Here is an 18,155-nt window from a genome sequence, read left to right on the forward strand (position 1 = left end):
TTCCGCTATTATTATTGTTATTGGGTAGAAGATCCTACAAAGGTCAATTAGGTCAAGTTGGTTGATAGGGGTGTACAGGTCTTCTTATAAACCTACTGATTTTTGTCTTCTTTTTCTACCAATTACTGAGACAGTGACGTCAAAAACTCTGCAACTGTGATTGTGAATTTGTCTATTTCTCTTTTCGGTTCTGTCTGGTTTTGGTTCATCTATTTTGAAGCTTTATTACAGATCTACGTATTTAAGATCGTCACATCTTCTTGATGAATTGATCTTTTTATCATTATGAAAACTCTCTAGAATATTCCTTGCTGTAAAGTCTGTTTTGTCTGGTACTTGTACAGCCTTACGAAATGTCTTCCCCTTAGTTTTTGCGTGGTCTGTTTTTTCCACCCTTTCACTCTCAGCCGTCTTCCTTCCTATTTAAAGAGGGTTCCTTGTAGACAGCGCATCACTGGGTCTTCCTATTTATCGGGTCTCACAGTCCCTGCCCTTCCATGGAGTGGCTGACCCATTCGTTTGTAATGCGATTGTTACCATGGTTGGGCTGAAGTCTGCCATCTTGATATTTGATTTTTATTTTTCCCACCTGTTCTTTATTCCTTTTTCTTCTTTCCTTTCCTTATTTTGAATTGTGTTTTTAGTCTCCCATTTTATGTCTTCTATTTACTTAATAGCTATACCTCCATTTTGTTTTTTTACTTGTCAGCCTAGAATTTATAATATGCATCTTTAATTTATCACAGTCTAATTCAAATAACATGTATACACTGCTCCACGTGTGCTGTATGAGCTCCACAACCTTGTACTTCGATTTTCCTTCGTCCTTTCCTGTGTGCTATTGTCAGCTACTTTACTTTTATATTTCTTATAAATTCAAAAGTGCGGTATAATTATTTTTGCTTAAAACTGTCAATTGTATGTTTTCTTTTTGTAAAACCTTATTGGGGTTTTTAAATTAGTATAGAATAATTAGTATGGAATTAAAATTAGTATAGAATAGTATAGAATAAACTGCACATATATAAAATGCAGATAAGTTTTAACACATGAATACACCCGTGTAACTATCACCACAATCAAGATAATAAACATATCCATCCCCCCAAAAGCATCCTGGAGCCCCTCTGTGACCCCTCCTTCCTGCCTCTTCCCCTCCTCCACACCCAGCCCTCATCGCTGGCACCTTCCTTGGTCCTGTTTCACCAGGCACGATCATTTTGAGATTCATCCAGGTTGTTGCGTGTGTCGGCAGTTCGCTCCTTCCGTTGCTCAAGAGAACCCCCTTGTATGGATGGACCACAGTTTGCTTATCTGTTCACATGTCAGTGGTCATCTGGATTGTTTCCAGTTTCCAGCTATTATAAATAAAGCTGCTGTAGACACTGTATATAAGTCTTTGTGTGGACATATGCCCTCATTTCTTTTGGATACATACTTAGAAGTGTAACGTCCAGGCCATGTGGTAAATCTTTAACTTTTTAAGAGCTGACGAGCTGTTTCCTAAAGCGGTTGCACCACTTTACATTCCCACGGGCAGCTCCTCAACGTCCTCGCCGACACCTCGGATGGGCTGTCTTTTACATGTTAGACATTCTCATAGGTGTGTAGTGGTAGGTCAATGCACTTTTAGTTTGCATTTTGAGTTGCATGATTAATGATGTGGGCATCTTTTCATGGGCTTATTTGCTATTTGTATATCTACTTAGTGAAGTGTCTAATCAAATCTTTTGACTATTTTTTCTTGGCTTTGTTTGTTTTGTTGTTGAGTTGTGAGAGTTGAGTTTTATATATGTACATTTTTATATTATATATTTATATAATCACACAATATCCCCCAGTCTAGAGTTCATCTTTTTGCTGTTTTAACAATGTCTCATGCTTTTGGTATTATACCAAAAATCTATGCCCAACCCGAGACCACAACAATTTTCTCCTATGTTTTCTTCTGGAAGTTTCACAGTTTTAGTTTTTACATTTAGGCCTGTAATCCCTTTTGAGGCAATTTCCGTATATGGTTCAAGGTATGGATCAAAATTGATTTTTATGTGGATCTCCAGTTGTTTATGCACCATTCGTTGAAAAGACTATCCTTTCTCTACTGAATTTTCTTTGCATCTTTGTCAAAAAACAATTGGCCACATATGTTTGGGTCTATTTCCTTAGTCTATTCTGTCCTGTTGACCTCTTTGTCTATCTTTGATGCACTACCATGCTTAGTTATAAGACTTTATACGAATCTTTAAAATCCAGGTAGTGTAGGTCTCACAACTTCTCCCTTATTTTGGTGTAATGTTTTCTCTGGCTGCGTTTAAGATTATCTTCTTTATTACTGATTTCCAGCAATTTGATTAAGATATGCATGGGTGTGTGTGTGTGTGTGTGTGTGGTGTTAGTTGAACGCTGCTTGGGGTTTCTTGAGCTCTTTGGATCTTCATGTTTATAATTGTCATCAAATTTAGAAATTTTTTGGTCATTATTTCTTCAAATATTCTTTTCTGCCATCCCTCTTCCATGACTCTAATTATGCGCAGCCACTTGATTTTACCCCACGAGTCACTGAAGCTCCTTCATTTTTTTCAGCTTTTTCCCTCTAGTTCAGTTTGGACCATTTCTATTACTATGTTTTCATGTGCACTATTCCTTTTCTGCAGTATCTAATCTCCCGTGAAACTATCCAATGAATTTTTTCTTTCTGACAGTGCATGTTTCAGTTCTAAAAGTTTCACTTGGTTCTCTGTTTTATCTTACTTTAGCTCTTCATTAGTTTCATTTTTTTCCTCTACATCCTTAAGCATCTTAACAATAACTTCTCTTAGGTCCTTGAATGCCAATTCCATCATCTCTGTCATGTCTGGGTCTTTTTCTGTTGACTTATTTTTTTTTCTAGTTATGTCCACCTTCTCATGGTTCATTTGTCTAGTAATTTTTTGCTGGATGCTGGACATTGTGAATGTTATGTTGCTTAGCATCTAGTTTTTGTCTTCTTCCTTTAAAGAAGGTTTGGCTTACTACTGGCAGCCAGCTAAGTTGCTTGCAGATCAGTTTGATGCTCTTGAAGTTTAGTTTTACTATTTGCTAGGTTGGGTCCTGATGCTTTCACATTAGCATCAGGTCAGCACTGTTCCTAAGGCACGGCCATCCTGGGGCCTCTACTGGATGCCCTCGGGTACTCAACAGGGTCTTTCCACTCAGGCTGATTAGAGCTCAAGTGTCTCCCAGCCCTGTGAGAGATCCAGCAATTATTTGATTTTGAGCTCTCTTGTAGCTTTTCTTTGCCTGGACTCATGAAGTTTCACCTGATATATGCTTGGCTTAGTATTCATCCATGAACACAAGAGAGCCCCTATGTGGAGTTCTCAAGCTCTTTCCCCACATAGTCCTCTCTTGTCTGACGCTCTACCTCTCAAATCACAGCTGCCTTGGCGTCCCTCCTTTCTCTCTCTCTCTCTCTCTCTCTCTTCAACTCAGTGAAATCGCCACGCTCTACTTTGGTCCCCCTTCCTTGCATCACAGTTGAGGAAGTGCCTCCAGGCAGGAAGCCGGGTGATCATAGATTTCACTTTATTTGCTTCTCTTCTTTCAGGGATCGTGGTTTTGCTCCGTCTGTTGTCCAATATCTGAAAACAATTTTTTCATGTAGTTTTTCCAATTTTCCTCATGGATGAAAACAGAAATCTCAACTCTGTGTTTTTGTTTTTATTTTCTCCCAACACCTTGATTACATTATTTCTCTGTGTTTGGGTTTCCATAGTTGCTGTCGACACGTCTGTAGCCCGTCCGCCATGTTTCACTCACTCTAAGACGTCATTAAATATATGACCCACCATTATCTTATTACTAGTAAGAAAGAAATATGCTGTCAATGTGTCAATTTGAATTGTAAGACTCCATCAATAGCATGGGTCCTAATGTCAGACATGTTAAATGGTGAGAAGATATGTATCTTAGAATTAATGAAATACAGCGATTTTCATTATCTTGCAGAATAGCTGTCTTTTCATTTTTGTTGCTTCTGTGATTTCTCTTTGACGTCTTCTTGTTTCATCTGATATGTTTATGTGTAATTCTTTTTATTTATGCTGCACACGTTGTTTTTCCTAGATCTGAAATGTGGTCTCTTTGAACAATTGCGAAAAATTTTCAGCCACTATCTTTTCAAATATCGTTTCTCCATTTTCATCTTGTGGAACTCCAGTTAGACAAATGCTACACTTTCATATTCTATCATGCATGCCCCCAAACCTCTCCCTTGTCACTTGGAGGTGCATGCTGGGTAATATCTTCAGATCTGTCCTCCTGTTAACTCATTCTCTCTTCAAACAATCTGATCTGCTATATACCCATCAATTAAGGCTTTTATTTCAATGATTACATGTCTTATTTCAAGATGTTTTAGTTGGTTCTTTTTCAGGTATTCTTGGTCATCTCGTTTGAGTTTTGTTCTTTGAACTTTTTTATTCCATTTTTATTTCTTTTAACATTTTGTGTTTATACAGGATTATTTTTAATCTGCGAATTATGCATCTACTGTCAAAAATGCTTGAGGATCTAAATTGCTGTTATCCTGCAGACTCTCACATACTGAGTTATTTCTTCTTGTCTTTGGTAATTTTTATTATGAGCCCATATGTGGTGTGTGGCGATGGATCTGATTAAAAAGATGCTTTTCTCCCGAGAGCATTTGCTTCTTCTGGGCTCCAGGGGGCGCTACCAATCTGTAACTATTTTAATTTAATTTGACAGGTGATTTTTCCTTACCTTGGTGGCAATGCAAATTTGAGCTTCAGACACACATGAGAGCAGTCCTCTGGCTACAAATTCTCAGGAGAGACTGTATGTCTTTGGCTTTTCCAACCAAAGGCAGCAGACACTGGCGGATTTTTTCATCCATCCTCTGTACCAGCACGAGTCCCTCAGACTTGAAGTTCCTGTGTAGGTGGCTGCCCCCAGTGGAGCCCAGGCTTCTGTGTTCATATCCACTCTAGTTAGGGCTGATTATTCTTTTTTTTGTGGAGAAGTCTGGCCCTTGGGTATTTCCCTGGATTTTCCTGTGAGCTCAGCAGGGCATTTTGAGTTTGTTATAAATAACCCCCCATCTCAGTGTCTTCATTTGAGAGGGGGTTTCGGTCGAGCATATCTGGCTGAGCATGCTACTGGGATGCCAAAGTCTTCCTGTGAGATTTGCAATGTTTGCTGTATTAACTTAGGTCTTTAATATATGTAAGAATTTACTTTTGTATTTGGAAGAAGATTGGCGTGCATCTTTTCCCTTTCAGATGGCTAGTCAGTTATCAGCATTATTGCTTAATAATTCATTCTTTCTCACTGAAATGAACTCTTTTGTTTGTCATAAATTAACCTAACACATATTCTGGATTTAATTTCAGTACTGTCTTCTGCCCTGAGCGTGTATTGTCCACTCCTGTATCAATATTTCACTGATTTAAGATTCCAGTGCCTTACGTATAGTCTGACGTATGAAAACGCAAGTCTCACTTGAGAGTTCTTCTATTTCATAATTTTCTTAGTTATTCTCAAGGACTGATTTTCAGGGAGTATTTTTTACTCATTTTTGCAAGGAGGGGATCTCATGGTATATGTGCTGCATTTAATTGGACTGAACTGAGAAGCTTTGTGTGTGGGGGGAGAGGCGGTAGAAGGAGCTTCTCTTGGGCAAGCCACGTCCCCTCTCCGGGACTCAGTTTCCTCCACTGGCAAAAGAAGGGATGGTGCTCTAGATGTCCCAGCTCCTGTCTGAGTCCAGCCCAGGTTGGCTCAGCCCTGGGGCTTCCCTGTGAGCACTGGACAACACCAGTGATAAGAGCAGCTGTTTATGTCACTCGCCACACAATGCACACCAGGCATGGTACTCAACAGTTCTGTACATCCACCTCTCCTGGCATCTCATTTAACCCTCGAACATCTCAGTGGTGCTATTTATGCTCTCTCTCTTCTATAGAGGAAGAAAGTGAGGGATAGAGAGCTTCAGTGATCTATGTGTTGAAGCCTCTGGTTGGTTAAAAATAAAACAAGGGAACCGAGTGGAGAGCCTTGGGGGAGTATGAAAAGACCAAATTATATTGTTACATAATTATTGCTCATTATCCTTAATACATGCAGAAGACCTCAATAATAATAGCTAACATATTTGTTGAGTGCCTCCGATGTCCTTCAGGAGTATTATCTCTTTGATTTCTCAACGGTCCTATGTAATAGCCACTATTATTATTCCTACTTAACAGACCAAAAGATGTGGCCCCGAAGGTTGAAGTAACCAGCCCAAGGTCACCCCGCAGAGGTCCTAGACCATCTGCCTCCAGGAACTGCCGTCTCTAAAATTACCCACAGGGAGCCTGTGAAGCCCATGGTTACCTTCGGGCCACCTGACCGGAGGGAAGGGAATATGCCACCACGGAAGACTTGCCATTGGAAGGAGGGGGTGGAGCTCGTGGCTATTTCTAAATGTTTAAGAATTATCTTTGAAGTTATATTTTGAATCTTTTGAACGTAAAAGAGGCACACCAGTGGGTTAACAGGTGGTTTTTGAAGCGCTGGATTCCGGGAGAGGGTGTGCTCTGAACTTTCTAATTTCGCCACAGCGATAATGTATGCGTTCTTGTATGATGTGAAAATATTAAAAGACATATAAGTAATTTAAAGATGAGCTTCGCTGATCAGCTTTCTCGCCAACTGGGCGCACTTATGTAACTGCGGGGGCGGCGAGGGACCGGCTCCGGCAGAGGCGGGGGCGCGGGGCGGGGCTGCCGGGCCCTCCTCTCTTCCCCGCCCCTCCCCTCCCCTCCCCTCCCCTCCTCCCCCCTCCCCTCCTCCCCCCGCCCCTCCCCTCCCCTCCTCCCCCGCCCCTCCCCTCCCCCCTCTCCTCCTCTCTCCCCTCCCCTCCCCTCCCCTCCTCCCCCTTCCCTCCTCCCCCTTCCCTCCCCACTCCCCTCCCCCTCCCTCCTCCCCCTTCCCTCCCCTCCCCCTCCCCCTCCCTTCTCCCCCTCCCTCCCCTCCCCCTCCCCCTCCCCCCTCCCTCCTCCCCCTCCCTTCTCCCCCTCCCCCTCCCTCCTCCCCCCTCCCCTCCCCCTCCTCCTCCTTCTCCTCCCCCCTCCCCCTCCCCTCCTCCTCTCTCCCCTCCCCTCCCCTCCCATCCTCCCCCTCCCCTCCTCCCCCTTCCCTCCCCTCTCCCCTCCCCCCTCCCTCCTCCCCCTTCCCTCCCCTCCCCCTCCCTTCTCCCCCTCCCTTCTCCCCCTCCCCCTCCCTCCTCCCCCCTTCCCTCCTCTCCCCTCTCCCCCCTCCCCTCTCTCCTCCCCTCCCCCCACCCTCCCCTCCCCTCCCCCCCCCGCTCCCCTCCCCCCTCCCCTCCTCTCCCCTCCCCGGCCCTGCGCTGTCCCTGCCCGGGCCGGGCAGCTCGGAAAGCCCGGAGCCGGAGCACCCTGCGCGGCTGGGACTCTGGCCCTGGGCAAGCCGGCGCCCAGGGACCCGCAGTGGCTCGGGGACCGCCGGCCGTGGCCCTGCCCCTCCTGCGGGTCCGCCCACCGCGCGGGGCGGAGCGGAGGGCGCCGGGCTGGCGCACCGGGTGGGGTGATCGGGGCGGCGGACGCGGGGCGGCGCCCGGGCGGGCAGGCGACATGCAGCGGGACTGCGGCCAGGCTGCGGGTCAGTGGCTGGACGGGCGGCCCCCTCCGCCTGTTGCGCGCGCCCCGCACCCGGGGAGTGTGGGGTCGTCCCCGGGACGGGGTCCGGGCGCCCCGGTGCAGCCCAGCCCGGCGGCGTCCAGGCCCGGCACGGATTCGGGCCTGCGCCCCCCACCGCCGTGACCTCCTCCCCGCGGGCCTGGCGCCGTCCGTGGCTGCCAGTGCTGAAGTCTCGTGCTCCGGGCCGGCCTGCAATCCGGGCCCAACGCTGTGGTCGCGGCCGCTGCTTGGGGTGCGCGGTCAGCGGGCGACTCCGGCCAGAAGAGCAGTGGCCTGGTGGGGCGCACTGGGCCCCGGCCCGGGCTCGGCGAACCTGCGCTCGCCTGTCCGTGTGACGCCCGCGGCGAGCTGGGAGCCGGACGTCCCATCCCCGCAGTGAGAACAGAGGGCATTCAGTGACTTGAACGCGGCCCCACGGGTCGTTCTGGGTGTAACCAGGGTTCAGCCCGGGTCGGTGGGTGTCAGAGCTTCAGCGTCAAGCATGCAAATTGGTGCTGGAAAAGTTCAGGTCCAGAACCTTCCTTTATGCAGAAAATTCCGTTTCCCACGTTGTATGGCAGTTAAGCGAAAACTGCAAAATTCGCTCCTGGCTAATGTGTTTCCATCACCGGAGGGCAAGTGACCTTTGGGCCTAAAGTTGAACTCACGGACTGTATTCTCACGTCCAACACAGACTGACGTCAGCATAACAGCGGTTCCTGGCTGTGGGTGCCAGGCACTGTAAGAACTGTGTCATTCCTCAGTGGCCCCCTCTTAGTAGCCTCATCTTACAGGTGAGAAAACGGAGGCACCAAGTGGTGATGTGGCTGGGAGGTGGCACAGCTGGCTGGGAAGCCAGACCTTCCAGCTGAGTCACAGGTGTGCTCACTGTGCTGTCCAGCCAGTGGGGATGCTGGGGCTCCAGGGTAGCCCCCACCTCTCTCGATTGGAGATCCTGAGCCAGACATAGAGCATTCCTGAGCCTCAGTTTACTCCTAGTTAAAATGAGGGCATTAGGCAAAGCGATCACCATGGCTTTGCCCTCCAGGGAACCTAAGACTTGGTATTGACCTTGTGGGCTGTGTTCTTGCCCGCTGCTGTTTCTGCAGCCCTTGCCTGGGGCCTGCTACTCTGTCCCACCCGGGCCCTTATGTCTGTCCACTGACTGAAGGAATGAGCTGAGAGCTGTCTCTCAAATGGGCTCCTCCTGCTGCCTGGCTGCACCGGGACCTTTGGAAAGGGGGCCACGAGCCCAGCAGGGTGAGGGCATCTGAAGACACACGTCGGGCTGCACTGGATGGGAGAGGATTTCTGTTTGTCTGCAAGGTGGCTGGGGAGATAGCAAGAGTAGGCAGTTCAGGGTGGATGGTCCCATCTGCCCCTACCCTGTTATGGACACTTGGGAAGGGCACTGACCTCTCTGAACTTTCTCCACCTGTGGATATTGCCATGGTGATAAGAGTCAGACTGAAGATGAAGTGGGATGATATGCGTGAAGTGTCTGATCGTTGTGCATTTTGATGCCCACCTTTCAAAGCTGGTGATATAAGTTGGATTAGAGTGGGGTTGCATGAGACGTGAGGGCCCAGCCTCCTGGACCCTCGAATGCCAGGCTGGGACCTGGACCGTATGCTGAAGTCAGGGGAGGCTACAGAAGAGTGTGAGCAGAGGAGGTGGTGGGACTCTCGCCCATGGGCCCAGAGACAGGGACCCCTGGGAGGAAGGCGAGGCCTACACTGGTGGTGGCCATGAAATGGGTCGAGCCCCACGGAAGGCAGTGTGCCAGCCAGGGTCTTTCTGGATTACAAACACACAGGCCCTTTGACGCAGTGACCCAACTCCTGGAAAGCCCACTGCATGCATGAAACGCCACGTGTTCGAAGACCAGGAATAACCTGCATCCATTACTAGGGGCTGCTAAATACACCATGGCCCATCCACTCCGTGGAAAATGATGCACCTTCCCCCAGAATTCAGTGGCTCTAAGTGGGCAGAAAGAGCTCCAAGACACAGTCAACAAAAGACGCAAATTAAGGTCAGCACAACCAGTTTGCCATTGTTTGTGGGGACCAAAGTGTTTGTAAATGCGGAGACTGGCTCTGGAAGGGTATGTGAAGAGCCCCCCAACAGTGGCGGCCTCCAGGGAGGGCACTGGGTGCTGGAGGGGTGAGCTCTATCTTTTACCATCACCTCGTGGATCCCCCTTGAATCAGTCCCAGTGATGGACAACAAGGCGTTGACCAGCCTTGGCCATGTGGATACAGAAATGGGTACAGGCCAGGAAAGTTCTGGAGCTCTGGGTTTGGTCATCACTATTTGCTACATTTCCTCTCCCCAGGAAGCTGAGAGGATGTTGTGATTTATAGTTAGAAATATATATTGGGTCTTCATCCCTGTTCCTGGCACAGAGCTCCTAAAACCCTTGAAATGTCCTAAGTGATGAGAGCCCTAAAGGTGTCTTGTTATTTCAGTCCCACCCCCAGACCTCCAGGAGGGGAGAGGGGCTGGAGGCTGAATCAGTCACTGATGGCCAATGATGTAGTCGATCGTGCCTGTATAATGAAGCCTCCATAAAAACCCAGAAGGACGGGGCTCCAGAGCTTCCGGGTGGGTGAACACGTGGAGGTGCTGGGAGGGTGGCGCCCTGGAGAGGGTGTGGGGTCTCCGTGCCCTTCCCCCATACTCCACCCTGTGCATCTCTTCCATCGGTCTGTTCCTGAGTTAGATCCTTTATAAGAAACCAGTGATTCAGTAAGTAAATATTTCTCTGAGTTCTGTGAGCCACTCTAGCAAATTAATCAAACCCAAGGAGGTGGTCGTGGGTTGGAAGTACAGGTGACACCTGGGACCTGCAGTTGGCACCCAGAGCTGAGGGGGTCGTGGGAACCTCCAGTTGGTAGTCAGTCAGTCAGAAGCACAGGTCACAGCCTGGACTCGCAACTGGCATCTGAGGTGGAGGGCAGCGTCTTGTGGGACTGAGCCCTTAACCTGCAGAGTCTGATGCTGGCTCCAGGTAGAGGATGTCGGAACTGAGTTCAATTACAGGACATTCAGTTGGTGTCCAGGGAATTGGGAGTGGTGTGGGGATTCCCCGCCACACACACACACACACACACTCACGCACGCACACACACGCACACTGGAATTGGTGACAGAACACCCTATTTAGAAGTCAGAGGGCTCCTTCCTGTCTTTCCTCGCTGGGTGTTGGGGGCAGGTTGGCAGGGGGCATTCCTGCGTGGTGGCATTAAGTAACACTCAATGGGATCCTGATGAGGTCACACGAGGTTGGTACCCTGAGGGTTGTTACCTTCCCCTCGGCATGAGGAGACACAGCAGAGGCAGGATCGGGGAGGGGGTGACAGACCCCCGCACTGGCAGCCGGGAGACGGGGTTCCTGTCTTGCCTGCCCTTTCCTACCTGTGATTCTGGGTAATCATTCTGCTTCCCTGTGCCTCAGTTTCCCCATTTACACACGGGTCCATGTGTGCACGTAGGCCGTGCATGCACCTAACAGACCTGAGCTATGTGATGGCCCATTCCCACCTCCCTTCCATCTGTAGAACGGGGCCATCATTACCGTCCTGCTCCGTCACGGGGAATCGGGGGCTAACATGCCCACAGTTGACACTCTCAACATTCTCGAGGCATAGATTTCTGCAAATGTGCCAATTTAAAGTGCCACTAAAATAACGGTGAATTTACCGAGAGCCTACGAGGTGCCATGAGCTGTTCTGAGAACTCTGCAGGGTCTAATTTAATCCTCCCCCCAGAATGTAAGCTCCAGAGGGACTGGATTTCTGTGTGCACGTGCACTGATGTCTGCCGTGCCCAGCACCCAGCAGGCATCCTGTAAGTACCTGTCGGTGAGCCGGCCTTTCAACAACTCTGTGAAGTAGTCTGAAATTTGCCCTCGTGTATGAAGAGGAAACCGTGGTTCCCGTGGCTGAAATGTGCTGCTGATGCTGCGAAGCTGAGTCATGGGAGCTGGACTCTGAACCCCCGTGGTCGGGCCCAGAGCCCACGCTTTTAGCCATGACGCTTTATGGGTGAGGGGCCATGAGCCGAGTCCAGCAGAGCAGGGCACGAGAGACAGGCCCGGGCCCTCAGTTGCACCTGCTCACTGGGAGTGATGTGATTCTCTGTGCCAACCCCCTGTGTAGTTAACGTTTGTGCCCCAGAAAAGTGACCACCAACTGAGTTTTCAGGCATTGGCCGTCACTGCGAGAATTTGAAAATGCAAACGTCACATCGCAGAGTGCCTGGGCTGGACAGACTCTAGCGGCGGTGCTAATTTCCACATCGCTGACCTTCTACGGCCGTTCCTTGCTGTTCCAGTGCCTGCAGAATTCCTTCTCCCATCTCCAGATGGACCAGGTGGCCTGTCCCCCGGGAGCTCCGTGATCCAGGCCCACTGCCGGGACCTGGCGTCTCTGCCTGTGCAACAAGTCGTGCTGGCCAACCAGAGGGACCCCAAGGAGCAGGACACGGAGGAACCAAAGGTAAGTGCTTGCTGTCCAGGCCAGCACGGAGGGCCTCACATGCGGTGCTGGCTCCATAACTGAGTGCTAACAGCTGCATGGTCATCATGTTCTGTGCTCAGCTCTGGGCGGGGCACTCCTGTGCTTTGTCTCTTCCAACCCTCACAACACTGTGAGGTTGGTATTTTTATCCCCACTTTTCAATGGGGATGAAATTGAGGCACAGAGAAGTCAAGGAACTTGCCCAGGGTCACACAGTAAATAGCAGAGCAGGATTTGAGCTCAGAGAGTCTGGATCCTGAGCCTAAATGCTCCAGGAGACTTGGGGTTGCTGGTGAAGGTTCTAGGGTGGGGTGAGCAGTTCTCCCCTGGGGGACAGCCCCAATCCGTGTTCTGCGTGGGGAAAGCAACTGGTGAGGAGTGGCGTGGAGGGCACAGTGGGGACTAAGTAGGAAGAGGCTGGCTTTGAAGCCAGGTATTGGAATCCCAGCTCTGCCACCTCCTGCTGACTCCCCGAGGAGGTTTTCTTTGTAACAGAAAATTCTGTTTATAAAACCAAAAATCCAAAATTTACTGTCTGTTGCAATTTGAACATGAAGGATCTGTGCTGGTCAAGAGTCTTTTTAGAAAGGGTTTTTTTCCCTTGAATTTTGCCCCCAGCTGATTTTTTGCTCTGCCGCTGGCTACAGGTTTTTAATCAGCCTTTGCTCACTCAGTCATGTTCTGCTTCTGCTTTTCCTTTTTAACTGATGCCCTCATGTGTGTGGGAAATGTTCTCCACGTAGTAACACCCTGTGCTCGTGCTCAGCTCCCTGTGTACGTGGCTCTATTAAGGGCAGAGTCAATTTGGTAGAAATCCTGTGTGAGAAATTCAGCGAGAACAAAACGCTTCCCAGAGAAACGTCCCTGCGGCCTCCTCAAGTGCCTTTGTCTCAGTAACTATGGTTTCTGGGCAAACTAAGAAAATACTCAGGAAGGGTTTTCTTTTAAAGAAGCTAAAACAAAGGGCCAAGGATGGCAGTAAAATCATCAGCACATTTATTTTGATTTTTTGACTTATTGTAATACTAGAATATCGAGAAGAACAATAAGATACATGAAAATAGTTCCTCTAATTTTAAAAAACAAACAACGTTCCCTCTGTGCTGCAGCAGAGGAGCTGAGCAGGAAGAGAGGAGGTGCCACTGCAAAGCGAGCCAGAGGTGACCTGGCCCATGTCCCACCTGCCCTCAGGCAGCTCTGGGTCCGCAGTGTGCTCCCAGCTCCAGCGTGGCACTGCCACTCAGTGGCCAAGTCGCGTCATCTTTCTGAGAGTCCTCCTGTGGCGCAGGGTGATGCTACTTGCTTCGACTGGGGAATGCGAGACTCCCATTCAGGGGCATGTGCGTTGGAGAGCCCCACAAACTCCACTATGGAAACTGTGGTCGCTTTCAGTGTTTATGCTGCGAAATCAGTGCCAACCTCGGTGCCAGGAGCTCTCCAGGGTCCTGAAAGGACTCTCGTCCACTTTCAGACTCCAGGGACCAGCGTAGTCTACGCACAGGAGTGAACTAGAGGGAGTGTCATTATTGTGCACCTACTGTGTGCCTGGACCTTCCTCTGTGGCTCTATCTCGTTAACACACGTGGTTGCTACCCTGGCTGGTGGCCTCTGCCTGGCCCGAGCTCGGCCCTCCGACTGCTGAAGCCCCGAAAGCCAGGTGCTGCCCTGACCTCCTCTGTCGTGTGGTCCCCAGCACATCTGGTCTCTGGTTGTGGCAGTGCCAGATCTGCACCCAGCAGGCCTGCTGGGCTGCTGACCAGCTTTGTATCTCCTGGCCCTGGGAAGGCCAAAATTGTCATATCTGGGAGGGGGCTTTGAAAACGGGAAAGCTGAAACAGAGGTTTCAAGGCCATATTTTGATCACTCTATACCATTGTGGGCACAAGCGTGTGTTTGGTGTATGAACCTTTGAAAGTGAGTACTGAAGGCAAGGGCATCCAGGCTGTCATTCTGTAACCCCTAACTCCTATGATGAATTGTCATGATTATTTATGTACAAGTCAGCCTCTGCCGTTAGATGATGAGCTGTTGAGAGTGGGGCCTGTCCGTGAAGAACCCTCCAGCCTCCGAGTGTGGCACAGGGCCCCGATGACAGCAAGGGCTCAGGCTCTGCCCGTGAACCAAGGAATGCGATGAGTGGGAGGCTGAGCCTGCGGCTTGGGTTTCCCTCCCGAGAGCTGGCTTCAGGGGGAGAAGGTTCTGTATTCGATCACAGCAGCCTGCACTTAGTGAGCACTTACTGTGTGCCTGGCTCTGTTCTAAGAACTACATGAATATGAACACATTTAATCCTCACCGCAACCCACAAGGTAACAACTATTATGATCCCTGTTCTATAAGTGGGGAAACTGAGGCACAGGGATGTTACTAATTTGCCTAAGGCCACATGGCATGTAAGTCGCAGAGCTGAGATGTGAACACAGGCTGTGTGTCAGTAAAGCTCAGATGTCGACCATCTGACCCCTGTCCCCCACTGCCGAGGCTAGCCTCATCCTCCTGGTAACCTAGTTATTTAAACCTCAGATTGCTTTTTGTTTTTCCTGAGGAAGATGTGCCCTGAGCTAACATCCATGCCAATCTTCCTCTATGTTTTAGTATGTGGGCTGCCAGCCCAGCATGGCCACTAACAGAGCAGTGTAGGTCTGCACCCAGGAACCAAGCTTGGGTTGCTAAAGCAGAGTGTGCCAAACTTAACCACTAGGCCACCAGGGGCTGGCCCTGGATTGCTTTCTTGATTGCACTCAATGACCATTATTCAGTCATCACACAGTGGGAAGGAACATCCAGGCTCGCTCACCTGCTGTGGACTCTGGGGCAGTGATGGCATCTCTCTGTGACTCGGTTCCCCCATCTTCAGGGACGATCACTGCCACTCTGCAGAGTTGCTGGGAGGTTAGAGGCCACGTGGGCAAAGCACAGAGAAGACACCAGTCTATGGTTTACATTGTTGACTGTGACGCAAACGTGGTAGACCATTGTTGACCATCGAGGTTTCCCTCTGTGGTACTTCTCTTTCAGAAAAGGAGAGGGGGCTGGCCCAAAGGCAAGAAAAGGAAGCCCCTGAGGGACCCTTCTGTTCCCCGCGCTCCTACGACAGGGTAAGACGGGCCGATGACCTGACCAGGGTTAAGGTCACATGTGACTGTGCCGTGCCGAGTGTGGCCTCGGGCCCATCTCAGCTTTTATCCAGTTTTTAGGAAACTGGATTGTTATGGGGCCTCACACCACAGGGCCTGAGGGCCGGCTGTTTAGTTCTCTCAGCTATAACAGTGTTCTGATGCTCAAAGGAAAGCTGGGCTTGGGTCACAGACAGGAAAGGGGGGGCTGTGGGGCCCGGGGCTCTGGTATCCCTTCCAGGCTTACAGCAGTGGGGGCTCTGGGGCCTCTAAGAGCTGGTTAACCTTCATCAAGGCTCGAAACGCCCCTCCCAGTGCCCTGAGACTTTGTCCCTTGTCCCCTGGCATCTTGGGATGCAGAAGAGTGGTCCACACCAGCCACTTCCCACTGCTCTCAAGGTCACCTTGCTCTTCTGGAAGGCTGCAAGCTCTTCTCTTTATCCTCAGGGTTTCCAGGTTCCTAAGAGTGAGGGTCTTTATCATGTAATACCTGTGGGTGGGCCTCTTGGTCCCAAGACTGTATTGTCTTAACTCCAACGCCCACAGCCCCTCCCCCTCTCCCTGGACACGAATCCTTCTTCTTCAGGAGGGTGGGAGGGCCTGTACCTGGAGCATGCAGGCCACGTCACACCTGTGAGCAGCTGGCATCACGTCCATTACACAGAGGAGGAAACTGAGGCTCCTGTGGGATGAGTGCCTTGCCCACCCAGTCTTCATGTGTCTCATGCCCCTCCCGCAGGGGGCCTCTTCTGGCTCCTTCCTCTTTCACCAGTCTCTGGGTAAACCAGTCATTTTCCCCTCTTAATGGTTAGATTAAAAATATGGTCAACCTCATGGCTATTCATTTTTATGAAAACCAGAAAATGGCAGGAGCTGCAGTGGACCCGGCTGACTGCCGTCCCAGCCGGCTGCCCAGAGCTGTTGTGTTCGTTCCATTCCTGGCGCAGGTACGCGATCTTCCTAAACGAGCAGAGAAGTCAGCTGAGGGCCGAGCACCCAGATCTGCCTTTTACGGAAATCACGAAGATGCTGGCTGTGCAGTGGGCTCAGCTGTCTCACGAGAAAAAGCGGGTAAGTCGCTTTCTGCGTCGAACGAGGAGAGAAGCTGTCTGCAGCCTCCTTAGTGGCTGTTCCCTCCTTGTCCACCTTTTCACACTGGAACCAAGGGAACTTTCTGGAATGCAGGCATGGGGTGCCTCTCACCGCACCCCTTAAAAGAATTACTGGTTCACTATTGCTTTTGGCATCCACCATCTCCCAAACTGTGCTGGGGAGAATGGCTAATGCATGAAACACAGGTAAATTGTCTCATAAGTTTAAGGAAACTCTGGGATAAATAAAGTGAAATAGATTTTTCCCTCTGCAGGAAGTTTTTGGAGAATTTAATGTGATTTTGTTCACTTAAAAGAGGTTTCAGACGTGGTCTGTGCTCTCCTGGAGTGAGGCTGCGGAGGGAGAGACAGCAGAGTCCGTCAGGGGCCTGAGGGTCTCCACGTGTCGTCTCCACTGCAAGGGATTTCTCAGACTAATTCTGCCACGGAACCCTTTTTCACAGAGCATCTGTTCACCTCCTGTGGAAGTGTGTTCTGGGGCCCCAGGGGAGGAAGCACCAGCCTACAGGATGCAACCAAAGCCCTTTTAACACGGCAGACATATCCAACACCAACTCCTGCCGCTCCCTCCCCACACTGTTCATTTCAGCCACGCTGATCACAAAATGCCTGCTCCAACGTCACTTCCTACCCAAAGCCCTCCCTCACCCCTTCTAAGTTTGACCCCAGAACAGCTCCCTGCCTCCAGAGTGTCATTTCTTTGGGTCAGATGCAAAGACCCTGAGATGAACTTCTTTAACCTCTGCGCTTTTAACTTGTTTTGGCCGTAGAAAACCCTTGTTTCAAATTAACTATTACAGAGAAATGCTGATTTGGGGGACTGTCAATTAATAACACCCCTCTCCTTCCTACCCGGGTTTGCAACCAATTAGGAAATAGATCCAGTAGTTAGTCAGACAACTGGACAACTCCCGGCCACCCTGGTCAGGGCAGGCCCATGACCACATGCCTAGAGCAGACTAGAGCCCTTGCTCTCTGCCAGCCAGCACATCTCTGGGCAGAGGAGAGAGGGAGGGGCTCCACCGGGCATCTCTGGTCTGGCTCCCAATTTACCACTCAGATAAGCCCCTGCTGGCACCGTGGAGGGGAGGGTGGTACAAGAGAGGCCAGCAGGGTGACGCTAAGGGAGCTCCCTCCGTACAGAAACATCGGGAGTGGTGAAGAAGTGCCCCTCACACACTCACTCCTGCGTGCTTGCACGCATGCTAACATGTAACACAGATCAGAGCAAAGCTACTGTGGTTAAGTTGCATGAGGATGGCAAGGTTAGGCCCCACCTGTTGCAATGACTTAAGCCCCTAACGTTCCAGTCCGAGCAGCTGAGACAAGACTACAGCTGGCTCTGCAAATAAGCATGGTGATTGCAAAGCACAGCGCAGCTCTTAGGGGACAGTGAGGGGCAAAACCTCCGATCCCAGGTTTTACGGTGTCTCTGAGCTCTTTTCACGATTTCACAAATCCTTCACCCTCCCTCTCCCCAGCTGCCGTGCCGGAGGTCCTCCAAAGCCGAGTTCAAAGCCTGCCTTACACCGTTATCAGCTGTCCCCTCAGTGGGCCTCAAGTCCCTGCAGGTATGGGACAGAGGCCGTGCGCCACACGCCAGGTGGAAAGAGGGTCCAGAACCTGAGGAAGAGGCCATCCAAGGGACTGGCCGCTCCAGTTTAACCAGGACCAGCCCAACCCATCAATGCTTTTTAAAATTATTTTTACTTAAGATGATTGTTT

Source organism: Equus przewalskii, chromosome 3 (genome assembly GCF_037783145.1).
Source record: "Equus przewalskii isolate Varuska chromosome 3, EquPr2, whole genome shotgun sequence".
NCBI lineage: Eukaryota > Metazoa > Chordata > Mammalia > Perissodactyla > Equidae > Equus > Equus przewalskii.